The sequence below is a fragment of the Corythoichthys intestinalis genome, chromosome 17 (assembly GCF_030265065.1).
Source record: "Corythoichthys intestinalis isolate RoL2023-P3 chromosome 17, ASM3026506v1, whole genome shotgun sequence".
Taxonomy (NCBI): domain Eukaryota; kingdom Metazoa; phylum Chordata; class Actinopteri; order Syngnathiformes; family Syngnathidae; genus Corythoichthys; species Corythoichthys intestinalis.
The window spans coordinates 44,204,232-44,218,647 of NC_080411.1; the positions used below are offsets into that span (position 1 = coordinate 44,204,232).

At 38.7% G+C, this 14,416-nt stretch overlaps 1 protein-coding gene across 6 annotated transcripts in view; it reads left to right on the top strand.

The window, feature by feature from the left end:
* dcc (DCC netrin 1 receptor) overlaps positions 1-14,416 on the top strand; it is a 520,661-nt gene that overhangs the window by 70,259 nt on the left and 435,986 nt on the right. The window lies entirely within an intron of this gene.

Here is a 14,416-nt window from a genome sequence, read left to right on the forward strand (position 1 = left end):
ATAGTCTCAGGGTTCTGTTTAAAGTGCAGAGAGCATTATGAAAACCAAGGAACACACCAGGCAGGTCCGAGATACTGTTGTGGAGAAGTTTAAAGCCGGATTTGGATACAAAAAGATTTCCCAAGCTTTAAACATCTCAAGGAGCACTGTGCAAGCCATCATATTGAAATGGAAGGAGCATCAGACCACTGCAAATCTACCAAGACCCGGCCGTCCTTCCAAACTTTCTTCTCAAACAAGGAGAAAACTGATCAGAGATGCAGCCAAGAGGCCCATGATCACTCTGGATGAAATGCAGAGATCTACAGCTGAGGTGGTAGAGTCTGTCCATAGGACAACAATCAGTCGTACACTGCACAAATCTGGCCTTTATGGAAGAGTGGCAAGAAGAAAGCCATTTCTCAAAGATATCCATAAAAAGTCTCGTTTAAAGTTTGCCACAAGCCACCTGGGAGACACACCAAACATGTGGAAGAAGGTGCTCTGGTCAGATGAAACCAAAATTGAACTTTTTGGCCACAATGCTAAACGATATGTTTGGCGTAAAAGCAACACAGCTCATCACCCTGAACACACCATCCCCACTGTCAAACATGGTGGTGGCAGCATCATGGTTTGGGCCTGCTTTTCTTCAGCAGGGACAGGGAAGATGGTTAAAACTGACGGGAAGATGGATGCAGCCAAATACAGGAACATTCTGGAAGAAAACCTGCTGGTATCTGCACAAGACCTGAGACTGGGACGGAGATTTATCTTCCAACAGGACAATGATCCAAAACATAAAGCCAAATCTACAATGGAATGGTTAAAAAATAAACGTATCCAGGTGTTAGAATGGCCAAGTCAAAGTCCAGACCTGAATCCAATCGAGAATCTGTGGAAAGAGCTGAAGACTGCTGTTCACAAACACTCTCCATCCAACCTCACTGAGCTCGAGCTGTTTTGCAAGGAAGAATGGGCAAGAATGTCAGTCTCTCGATGTGCAAAACTGATAGAAACATACCCCAAGCGACTTGCAGCTGTAATTGGAGCAAAAGGTGGCGCTACAAAGTATTAACACAAGGGGGCCGAATAATATTGCACGCCCCACTTTTCAGTTTTTTATTTGTTAAAAAAGTTTAAATTATCCAATAAATTTTGTTCCACTTCACGATTGTGTCCCACTTGTTGTTGATTCTTGACAAAAAATTAAAATTTTATATCTTTATGTTTGAAGCCTGAAATGTGGTGAAAGGTTGCAAGGTTCAAGGGGGCCGAATACTTTTGCAAGGCACTGTATACACACACACACACACACACACACACACACACACACACACACACACACACACACATTATATATATATATATATATATATATATATATATATATATATATATATATATATATATATATATATATATATATATATATATATATATACATACATATTCAGTACATATACACTCAAGTGAATGTAATCATCCCAAAAATGTCCTCAAGTACAAGTAAAAAAGTAGTTGGTGAAAACAAGTTACTCAAGTAATGAGTAACATTGTGAGTAACTGCTTGCACTGTTTGATTTTTTTTTTTTTAAACAATAGTCTTTCTTTCGCAGCACAAAGTTATCTATATGAACTGTTATTATTATAATGCACTATAACCTATTACATAACCAAAACCAAAGAAATACATAAAAAAAAAACCACTGAATTCCGACAAGAGAAAAAAGTTACAAAAATGAAGCGTCATACGTTCAAATAGCATGAGTGCCCTATATTGGTTTCTTATTATGAAATTAAAAGGCTCATATTTTCCATGGTCAATCGGGGCCAAATAAAAACTAGTAGAGAGTTTATTTATGTCAAATACTTTTTTATTGTGCGTGATCATAGAATGGCAAGCTTGAGTCTGATTGGTGTGATGGAGTCATGTGATTATTGTTGCGCTGTCTCATTGGTGAAACGGGTAGAGCCATTGTTGGCATCATCTCTGGCAACAACAACAATAAGTAAGTAAAATCTAAGATTTAGAATAAAAAGGAAAAATGTAACAACTCTTTTGAAGCCCAAAGTAGCAGGGGTAACAGAAGTAGCGATTTTTTTGTCTTCACAAATTTATTTAAGTAAAAGCATGGCTTAGTAAAATTACTTTGAAGTACATTTTTCTGAAAAGGTTACTCAAGTAAATGAAACAGAGTAAATATAATGCTTTACTATCAATGTTGTTTAACTTACTTCAAAAAAGTAATTAGTTACAGATACAAATTACTTCTCCAAAAAACTAATAGTAGTTAGTAACTCATTTAGCTGAACTTAAGAGATTTAAGTTACTCAGCAAAGCAACAGATGTTCTACACGTTATTACATGATACATTCTAGTCTTTCAAATCAAATATGTTTATATTAACTGATTGAATTGAACTTTTTTTAACTCTTTCATTCCAAAAAACAAATACGTGACCCTTTTTGCATTTCTTTTCTTTTAAATTTTACCTATTTAAGAGTGTGATGGTATACAAACTTTAACTTTCAAATTCTGTGAGATAAAAGCCTTTTTTCTGTTGTACTGAACCCTGACTTGTGTGCATCGTCACACCCCTATTGTTCAATATGCAGGTGAGGCTCTGAATCTCTTCCCTCTTCTAACTTTGCTGTAGGAGTTTTGACTTAAAAAAAAAAAATCACACAAGTTTGATACGTCATTCAAGAAAAGTGTTCAGTGCAAGTGACCTTTTTTGGTAATTAAAAAAATAAGTATTATTATATTGTAGCAACTACAAGGACAACACCCACTTAATTAATTGTACCAACCTGAATGCTACGAACTGTATGTAAAAAAAAATATAAGATGACACTCGCCACGCTAAATGCTAATGCTAGCCAGAAAGTGAATGCTATGCTAATGCTCCGGGCGATCTAGCAGTACGTTTGCAGCAGCGTCACAAGCCCCTTCCCCTCCTCCCCTCTCCTGCTCTGCTCGCCCCGTGTCTCTCAGATATCTCTCGTCATTCAACCAAATTGTAATAACACACGCCTTCACATCCTCAGTAACGGTAATGGCGTTGCAAAGATGGGAAAAGTAATTAATTAGATAACTCACTTCTGACAAAAATAATGCCGTTAGTAACGCCGTTATACTCTAACGCGGTTATTAACAACACTGGTTACTACCCACTTCCCACTGCCTCCTGGCATCAGATAAATAAACACACACTCGTTGTTATGGGTGGTCTGTGGGAGACCGTGCCCACCCATCAAGATGCTTATGCCTACCCACTTTGTGCTATTTCATACTAATCTCTGCCTGTGCGTTTAAAAGGGTTTTGACATCTCGTCTTCACATATCACTTCCCTCTCCCATATCCAATATGCCTACAAAATAATGTACAATCAGCACTCAAGTTGGGGGTCTACGGGCTATGCGTGGCAGTGCTTTGCAAATAGAGTACATTAAAGTAATTAAAGATAATCTATAATATGGGTAGATTTATAATAATTGTGTCCCTTCTCACCCCCATTGATTTCAAGTAGCTCTTTTTAGACCGAGGTCTGGCGAGCGTATATGCAGTACATTATACAGTATAGCGTCCCTCCTGTAATAATTTTGGACCAACAAAAACATTATCATACATAGTGCATTGCTTACTGTGACAGACAAATATGTTATCATTGTAAGTGAATAAAACGAATATTAAGGATTAGATATAAAGTCATTAAGACATCAAGTGTGAAAGTGTAATCTAATTAATGAATTGTGCTGGTATGATTAGTAGTGCAAGATCACAAGTGACTGCTTTTCACCTCTAAACTTGATTCTCAATTTATATTTTTACCCTGTAAAATAATATGCATAACCAAGCTCTGCTTTTTGGCAAATCGGATCTTTATCAATTGGACATAGAATTTATTCAAGTGGATTAGCAGTAATGTTCAAATATGTACCACTTATACAAATATTTCCAAGCAAATATCTAGAAAATTAACCAAGGCATACTTGCTGATGTTTTTCCGCTGTGTGAGCTGCAGACACTCAAATCTGATTGCATTAGCTGATAACACTATGATATTCGATGTAGGTAAACTCTGGCATACATATTTGCTATAAACCAAGCCTCACTATATAAGAACGAGGCATTCTGGAATTTACTTATTTTCGATCAAAAGATAAATTGTGCGCATGCAATTGTCATAAGTGTTGTTAATAATGGAGTTAGAGTATAACAGCGTTTCTAACAGTGTTATTTTTTTTTAAAACAGTGAGGAATGTCATTAATTACATTTCTCATCTTTGCAACGCCGCTACTGTTATTGAGAATGTTAAAGGGCGCGTTACTACAGTTTGGTTGAACGAACTGCGAGTTGTTTGATTTTGTCACAGCTTCCTGGGAGAGAGCATGAGCGGGAGAGGGGAGTGGTGACGCCGCTGCAAACGCGATGATGATTGGCACATACGATACATACCATTGGTGGAGTTTGACTTTTGGGGTAGGGGGGCACAACATGTTGATGACCCCAAAATAAAATGAGTGTTTTTTTGTTTCCCATCATTCTTGAGGGGAATTCTCAATCAGGCTGCTTAGGACAGCTATAATTTTCGCCAAGATTGTCAGATTCAGATTCAGATTCAGAATATTTATTGTAATTGTTGCAAAAAGCACAACGAAACTTTATTTGGAGCATCCATACAACTAAGTTGGTAAAGTGCAAAACCCATATAATAAATACCCTTAAGTACCAAGTGTAAACATTGACACAGTGTTAGACATAAGTACAAAAAAGATTCCACAGCAGCATAAAGTCATGTCAGTGCTAAAGTGCAGAGCAAAAATATACCTGATAAGAACATTTATAAGTCAGTGCAAAACCAGATGAGTTAATCAAGTATAATCAAGTATACTGGTTGTCAACCAATAGGCAAGGGTAAGGGTAAGGGAGGATGAAGTAGTGGGTAGTGACATACTGCAACAATGCAAACCAGTTCAGAGTTATTGTTGTTGGTGGATGTGGGTTATTGTCCGTAAAAGGGGGGGCAGAGAGGGGAGAGGGGCAGAATTCAGTAGCCTCACAGCCTGTGGATACAGACTGTTGGCCAGTCTTGATGTTCTGGCCTGTATGGACCTGTACCTTCTCCCTGAGGGCAGCAGGTGGAAAAGGTGGTGAGCCGGATGGTGCTGGTACCGCAGTATGTTGTGCACTCTTCTTAAACAGCGAGTGGAGTAGATGGTGCTGTGTCATCCATTGAATATGGTATGCCTGCCGGTGTCGTGCCAATGTAGTTACCCCTGTCAAAAATTGTATCCACTTTTTATGAATGGTATATCCATGAACCTTGTGATTTTTTTTTTTTTTTTTAAATTTAAACAACTTGAGTAAAGACAGGAGAGGCAATAGATTCAGAGCCTCACCTGCATATTGAAAAATATATCTACACTATTAACTGGGGGTGTGACGATACACAAAAGTCAGGTTCTGTATGTACAGTACCTCGGTACGGGGTCCACGGTTCAGTAAAACAGGAAAAACAAAAAGGCATTTTTTCTCACAGAATTTGAAAGTTAATCGCAATTCAAACCATCTATTAAATATGCCATATTTTTCTGTAAATTATTGTTAGAATGGAAAGATAGGACACAAGATGGATATATACATTCAACATACTGTACATAAGTACTTTATTTGCTTATTATAACAATAAATCAACAAGATGGCATTAACATTATTAACATTCTGTTAAAGCGATCCATGGATAGAAAGACTTGTAGTTCTTAAAAGATAAATGTTAGTACAAGTTATAGAAATTTTATATTAAAACCCCTCTTAATGTTTTCATTTTAATAAAGTTCGTAAAATTTTCAATCAAAAAATAAACTAGTAGCTCGCCATTTTTGATGTCAATAATAATTACAGTGCTGAGACCCATAAAATCAGTCGCACCCAAGCACCAGCAGAGGGTGGCAAAACACCAAAAACACAAGTAACAAGTGGAAATGACACTTTGCTCTCATTTTAATCTGTTTGAGCGGGGCATGTGCTTTAAATGCGTCAAATATTTTAACGTGATTAATTAAAAAAAAATAATAATAACGCCCGTTAACGTGATAATTTTGACAGCCCTAAAAAAGTATGTAAAAATTTGTGACCTCCCCTAAATGTTTTAATTTTTTTTTAATGAAGAATTTTTAATGAAGAAAAAATCAGTTCAATTCAGTCAGTTGTTGTATAGAATGTATAATGTAATAACATGTAGAACCTGAAAAGTAATGTCAGTTAGTTTGCTGAGTAACTAATTACCGTACTCTTACAACAAGGTAAAGTTATGTTTTAGGTGAAATAATTTGTAACTGGAACTCACTCACTCGTTAACAATACTGATTGTGAAACTGTTCACCTGTAGGAGACTCAAGACTTGAAGTTTAAGCAGCTTATTTGCAGAACACCTCGGCGATATGAGATGGGCGTACTCCTTACTCAAAGTGTAGAGGAAATTTATGAATTCTGATGAATTTTTATATCTACAGTTTGAAGTGTTAAAATGAGCATATGTGCTCATAAGGAAACAAAGGCAAGCTGCAATGAAAATATGTGTGTGGACGCGTTCAAAATGCTTCCCCTCATCTCCATGACAATCAACACCCATGATCCCATCTGTCTGACACGCGCACGCACACACGCACACCATGACTTCATACAGTGCTGTTAGTCACACACAGTCAGGGGGTCATGGCAGATGTTGTGGGATAGAAAAAACAGAGCAGGAGGTCACTGTGGGTTTTAGCAGATGGGGTTCTGGCCACCGCACTGATTATTCTTCCAATGTCTTAAAAAAAAAAAAAAAAATGCAGAACGCGAGCTTTACTTAAGAAGTGATTGGATGAAGCAAAAAGAAATACTTCTTTTCACTGATCATCCTCAAATTCTTTAAAAACTGCAAATTGCTGCGAGTACACGACAAGCTCAAAACAGCGATTACTTCCTATGTTAAAAGTTTAAACCAACATTTCATGATCCCCAAACACTTGTCCAATTTCCTTATGTACAAATACACACATACATATACAAACATATAGTGTCGTCCATGTAGTCAAGTATGACAATTTGACTTCCACTGCATCATCAACAAAGCCTTAAAGGGGAATTTCAGAATATATCTTAGATCTTACTTGATCTATTTTAATTAATCTATCCCAATCTTCGAGTTAGCAGGGGTTTAATTAGTTGGTGGAGTTGATTTCAACAAATTCTGTGCAAACTGTTAGTTATTTGTTGATTTCATGGCTCCAAAGTACCTAAGCTAGCACGAGTCAATGGAGCCTGATTAACATACCAATGAAAAACAACATATGCACGCATGAGAATCACCGGTAAACCACGCAATCAATAGTCTTGGCTATGTTTTCAGGCTAGAGTTATTAAAATTCACCATTGCATGTCAATCATTGTCGTATGAACAGCAACATTTGTAATCCAGCAGCTCTGCAGGGAACAGCCTGTCTCAGGAAGCAGGGCGGAGTGATATCACATCGTGTTTTTTCACCGGAATTTTTTTTTTTTGTGGGAACAAAAGCGACTCCCCAGCAGACTGTGCACGAATGTGGCCGAAACACTCCTCTCTATTAAGGTCGCATTGCGTATCTATAAAAATAGTCCTGCAGAATGAAATGAACTAGGGCAGTTTGGTGTGACGCTGTTTTGGCCGCATGGGTATTTCCAACACTGATCTGCATTTTGAACTTATTTGACTATGTTAGCCCTGTTAATATCGTTTTTTATTGCCATGCTAAACAGGCACCATTGACTTGCGCTAGATTAGCTATTCTGGATCCCCTAACAAATAACTGACAAACTGCACGGAATTTGTTGAAATGAACTCCACCGACTAATTAAACCCCTGCTAACTTGAAGATTAAAGTGTCTGTGACAGCATGAAAAAATAAATCTTAAATAGCATTATTATGTGAATTAGAATCATATTTTGAGACGATTCGACTAGTATATACAACTATTTTGCAAAGCGCAGATGACGAGAAATTAGTCTTTTAACCTGCCGTTTAGACCCACCATGTCATTATAGCGGTCTAGCGTCCCCAGCTTGAGGATGGCATTGGCAGGGTCAAGGTTTCATCTGATTTAGAATTAAGGCCATTGAGGCGGAAGATTCAGAACGAGGAAAATATGACAAAGAGCAGCAAAATGTCATGTTTCAGTCTTTCTACGCCAATATTTTTACAGGACATTCTTTTTATCTAAGTATTTTTCGCCAATTGTTAAATAAATGGTATGGTCGTGACAAATAACAGTCTTGTGCTAAATGGAATATGAAATATTAAAAATGGATGTATTCAGTACGACAGGGCAAAATTACTACATAATGGTCAAAAATGCAGACTTCTTCCTCTCTGAACAGTTTTTTATACCACCAGACTTAGTCCGGCTTTTGTCATTTCCCTGCCCTGGCTTTGGAGACGGAGGAAAGAGCGTAAACAAAACAGGAGGCGTGACAGCTACGGACATGCTAACCTGAACCGAGCAGCTTCTCCAAGTCTTATTCTCGCCTTTCGAAATGAAAAATCGCACAAAACTACCCTAACTCATGTCACACACGCCGACGCGGTTGATTGTCTTCACTGATTGGCCAGCCTCCAGCGGCAAGCAAGTAATGGCTCGTCGTTTTGCTGCTGCCACTGGCTGGCAGTGCTCGTTGCTGAGAATGAGCGCCGAAAATAGCCCATTACAAACTGGCCGACGTCGGAGCGGGGGGCTGCTCGAGGCCAAGCTGAGGAAAGCGCATTCTCGGCGGGCACGCGAATAGGACTGAGTGGGTGGAAGTGACCATGGTTTGTGACAAGCCGCCAGTCGTCGGCCGAGTGGCCTTCTCGGTGGATAAGGAGCATTGTCACCCACAAAATGCAAGCCACCTCCTTATTAAAACGTGTGCCATGATCCCAGTATTTCACAAAATATAAAACACGTAGCTTACTCACTTCCTTGTCAGTCCAATGGTCCCACAGTTGTCGGACTGGTTTTGAACATTATCCGGGAACGGGAACTTTTTGAAACCCAAAAAGGCTCACATGCCTCTCCATGATGTAGCAACAAAAGCCTGCAGCACATTGGGCTGGCGTGATGTGAAAAATAAACGAAATAATCCGATAAATTAGGTGAATCCACAGTCGTTTTGCATACTGTAGTATTGGCTGTATGCTGAAGATGATTAGCTCGCTGATGTCACTTTCGCATTCTTCGTCAATCCAGGAAGTCACTCATTTTCGTGGCGCGAGATTCAAAAAATTGAATACCGTATTTTTTGGATTATAAGTCACAGTTTTTTTCATAGTATGGCTGGGGGTGTGATTTATACTCAGGAGAGACTTATGTGTGAAATTATTAAACCATTATGACATAATTTCACATGTTATTTTGGTGTTTTGGAGTGACACTGATGGTTTGGTAAACATGTTCTTTATGCTATAGTTATCTGAATAACTCTTAATAGCTATGGCCATGTTCGCGTTCTGCCTTTGGCAATGTGTGTTCAATTGTATTATTGACTTTTTTATATTGAAATGCGTGCTTATAGTTTCTGGCGCCTTCATGCCCAAGTGGGGGCGCACTCAAACTTGTTTACGCGAAAAAGAGCGCTCACACGCCAGAAAAAGACGGACAGCTACGTAGCGTCTCTGAGCGAGTGGGCGAGAGAGAGAGAGAGCAAGAGAGAGCAACACAGCTGCGAACCTACGTTCATTGTTTATGCTTGTAAAATATCTCTACAGAGGCAACGCCTGTGTGTATCATCTTTTCTGTTGTTGTTGTGGGGTTTCCACCCGTGATCGGACACTTAGAGCCAGTTTTGTGGTTGTTTAAACAATGTGCTAATGCTAGTGAACGCATGCTAACTGTTAGTGTCATCGCTGTAATAGCAGCTAATTATCATTTATTTATGTTGATGCGAACCTGTTTTGGTATCGAGGACGAAATTGATTCAGCAAATTATACGGATGTCCAGCATCGTCATTTGGTAGTTTAGCCCGCTGAATAGCCAGGACCGAGCCGTAGCGTCCTGGTGAGGACAGTTTATTCGCATTTCGTTGTTCGTGCATCATGTAACATGCTGTACACTTATCCAGCATGTTATTCTCTATTGTATTTTTATTTTAAATTGCCTTTCAAGATGACATACTGTATGTGTTCTATGTATTGAATTTTAAGTAATTTCCCCCCAAAATGCGACTTATACTCCGGTGCGACTTATATATATTTTTTTCCTCTTCGTTGGGCATTTTATGGCTGGTGCGACTTATACTCGGGTGCGACTTATAGTCCGAAAAGTACGGTAAATATATCGATCACTTCCACACACATCCAAGTGGTCCATTTCATTCAGGAGCATCAAATATGAAATAAACATGCTTTTTGCTGTCATAGGCACTCTAAGCCTCATGTCAAAAAATCTGAATCCTTTAAATACTTAATGAAGCATGAAGCTGACCGTGACCATCATGCAGACTGTGACATGATCATTGTTTTCAAAAGCACGAACGGATGTTTTAAATATTAAATACCAAAATTAAAACGGTGGACATTACATAAAAATAATAATAATAATAAATAAATAGATAAAAAACATTCGATCAATGTCTTTGTGTTGAAAAAGACATAGACATGTATGAAGCTGAGAACATGTGCCAGAAACACACATTCGTAAATTCAATACTGACTCAGACTAAGGAGCTTTTCTCACCATTGCAAAAAGTACCTCCTCTAACTCAAATGGGTCCTTTCCAAGATTACTAGACCACACGCACACTAATGTCCTTGCACACACACATGCTAGAGGGAAGTAAACTGGACAATAAACATCTGTTCAGTCTTTAATATGTATACGCTGCCACTCCTTTCTTAATGCCGCTAACTGAGAGTGAGTGTGGACACGCATGCAAACATGTGCGCGTGTGTGTGAAGGATTAACTGTTGACTTCACTTTGTTTGACTGTGTGTGTATAAGCGTGTGTGTATGGTGGGATTAGTCTCCAGTTTGTGTGTGTGTGTATGACAACAATGAGGACGGGAAGACCGATCCCTAAAAATGCTCTTAAACCGCCGTAACATTTTAATCTCATGTAAATCATAATTTAATTAGGACATTTTAATAAGAATGAGTAGGTGCACACATGCGTGTAAGCTTCTGACCAGTATGTGTGTGAAGAATAACTTTACTACTCTGTGCATGAGATGTATTATGAGTGTGTGTGTCTGTTTGTGTGTATTCAAGGATTTTCAGGAATATAGGATGGGGGGTGTACTTTACTTTGAGGATTGGAAGGGGGGATACAAGATTTAAAAAGCCCGGCAGGGTAGCAGACTCATCACACTGCACAGTCTGACCCTTGATCCCTCTGGAGATTTCCTAACCATCTGCACGTTACATATACCACACATTTTCCTTTGTTATGTCTTATTATATTGTGATTTGCCCAGTGGCATCTATTCTTTTTATTATTATTCTTGCATTATTATTGTTGCATTTCTGGATAATTTCAATGGAGGATGGGGTTTGTATTGTGTTTCTTCATGAACCAAAATCTTTAAGATACCTGTCCATTGAGTTTGGTGGAAGTCCAAAGACTGCAGTGGGCGTTCGATCCTCAAGAAGCCCAGCAGGACAGCAGGTTACCAGGCACAGTATCTGTGCCAGCCCCTTAAATCCTCTGGAGGTTCTATTGGCCATCTGCACCTGCCATTTTGAAAAGCTCTATGTGAACCACAAATGGGTTTTCATATAAACCACACTGATAGACCCAAAAATGTTTGCTTGAGCTACCTGTGAGAGCAGTTGATGGACAGTTATGCTTCATATTTTTCATTGAAAAGGTGGAAATGTATTTGCTAACTACACTGCATTAGCTAAATGGTTTAATTCTCCTTTACCCCAATTTAATTGATGTCAAACCACAGCTTCATAATTCAGCTCAATATACTGCATGGGCCCATCCAGAAGTTTGTGTCATCATATTGTAATGTCTTGATGAATTTGTGAATTAATTTTCCGTTGATGATAGCAGCCAGGTCCTGAGGTTAAAACGCCACCCAAACTAGTCGTACTTCACATTTGGGAAGAGGTTTCAAGGGTAGCTTGTAAGGGTGTAACGGTACATGTATTTGTATTAAACCGTTTCGGTACGTGGTGCTCTGTTCGGAACGGAGGCGTTCCGAACAAGTTTCTGATGTAATGTAACCCTTACTTTTCAAGGCTGTGTGTCGATCGGGTTACAGTTTCTTCGTGTAGATTATATTTACTCCGTCTTCTCTACTATAATGAGGACCAACAAGGTAGGACAGTAAAACCCAGAAACGTCAACGGTGCGACAACGTGGCCGCCGTGAAAACGCAGTGAAACGCGGGCGTTGAAGTCAATCTGCCAATGCACATCAGTCGCAGTGCGGCTGTGTGTTAGCGTCCCAGAAGCGGCTCAACACGGCACACGCGAAAAGAACGGCAGAGTTTATTATTTGACTCGAGACGCGGCCCTCTTGCGTCAATACTACTACCGGTAGCTAGGATCGGGCAGACCGGAAGTCACTCGTGTAAAAATACGGTGGATCTGGTCGATTTTCAGACTAATATGCAATCGTAACCCACTTTTTGAGTCCATCAGATCTCTTGAGTTGTAGATCGGGGCACAGTTGACTTGTGTTTGTTTATTTACTGCTGTCTTCTCTGCTATAATAATAACCAACACGGCCCCGTGTTCAATACAAAACCCTCCTACCAAAACAAAACAAGTAGGAAATAATATTCACATAGGAACTAAAGTTATACAGCAAAAAATATGCAATATAAATGAATACTACATCACATTTGTAAATATAAACACATAATAAAATAAATAATAGCCCATTTAAATAAAATAAATTGAATTGAGCTCAAACACCTGTAATTAAATAATAAGAATAATAGACAGATCCTGCTTATACAATTAAATTCATTAATTTCTGTGTGGCGCTTTAACTTGAGATAATCCACCAATAGAGCTTTTGAAAACCGTTCATAGAAAAAAAAAACAAGATTCATTGAGGCATTTCATTTATAAAATACATGTTAAAATCTTTGTCATTGGGATTGCTTTTCTCTTTAGCACAGGACTTCTTTTTTCTTCTTTCTTTCAGAAAGAAAGCTGACCAATACGCGGGGTCTGAAAGGCAAATTGTTGTTGGATTATCTTTAAATACCCGCTACTTTTTGAGCAGAATTCTAGCTTTGTATAAAGGCTAATGTTCCTATTGTTGAAAGGACAAAGGTGTGTAACAAACAAATAGCACATTTATATTTTGCATTTTGTTTTCTTACTGTACCGAAAATGAACCGAACTGTGACCTCAAAACCGAGGTACGTACCGAACCGAGATTTTTGTGTACCGTTACACCCCTAGGAGCTTGCCGTGTCTTGTTTTCAATACACAGCAAGTTGCATTCCTACGCTGGCGACGTAACCCGAATTTCCGCACAAGTCGGAATTAACCCTTTAAGTACTCCTAATTACCCCCAAATACCCTCAAAAAACTATCCAGAAATGTGAATTATACATCATATTAATAAAACAAAGTAAAAACAATAAGATAGATATTACTTCCCCCTGGTAACACTGATCACACCATAGTTTTTCTTACAACTGGCATTTATTAATTTGTCACTGTCAAACTTTGAACACATAATTAGAAAATAAATTACAGTAATGAAAAAGGGCCTACATTAATGCTTTAAAGCAGTGGTGTCCAAACTATTCCACATAGGGCCGCAGTGGGTGCTGGATTTCATTCCTACAAAACAAGATGACATCTTTTCACCAATCTGGTGTCTCACAAGTGTAATCAGTTGATGGCAGTCAGGTGCTGCTTGTTTTAGTACAAACTTCATTGGTGAGGGCATCGTCGAGCCCGGGCCATTTACCGTTCATCTGCCTTTTTGAAATGTTAACTGGCATTCACACCTGCTTTCCAATGTGAAAGCAATGCGCGAAACTAGGAGAAAATAGCACTGGTGTGATGTCAAACAAGTCCAACTGCAACAAAGGAAAGCGGACCGCACATATACAGTGGAATGAAAAAGTATCTGAACCTTTTGGAATTTCTCCCATCTCTGCATAAAATCACCATAAAATGTGATCTGATCATTATCGAAATCACACAGATGAAAAAGGAGTGTCTGCTTGAACTAAAACTCCCCAAACATTTATAGGGTTTCATATTTTAATGAGGATAGTACGCAAACAATGACAAGTCGGAAAAAAGTAAGTGAACCATCACAATTAATATTTTGTGGCGCCCCCTTTGGCAGCAATAACTTCAACCAGACGCTTCCTGTAGCTGCAGATCAGTCAGGCACATCGATCAGGACTAATTTTGGCCCACTCCTCTCAACAAAACTACTGTAGTTCAGTC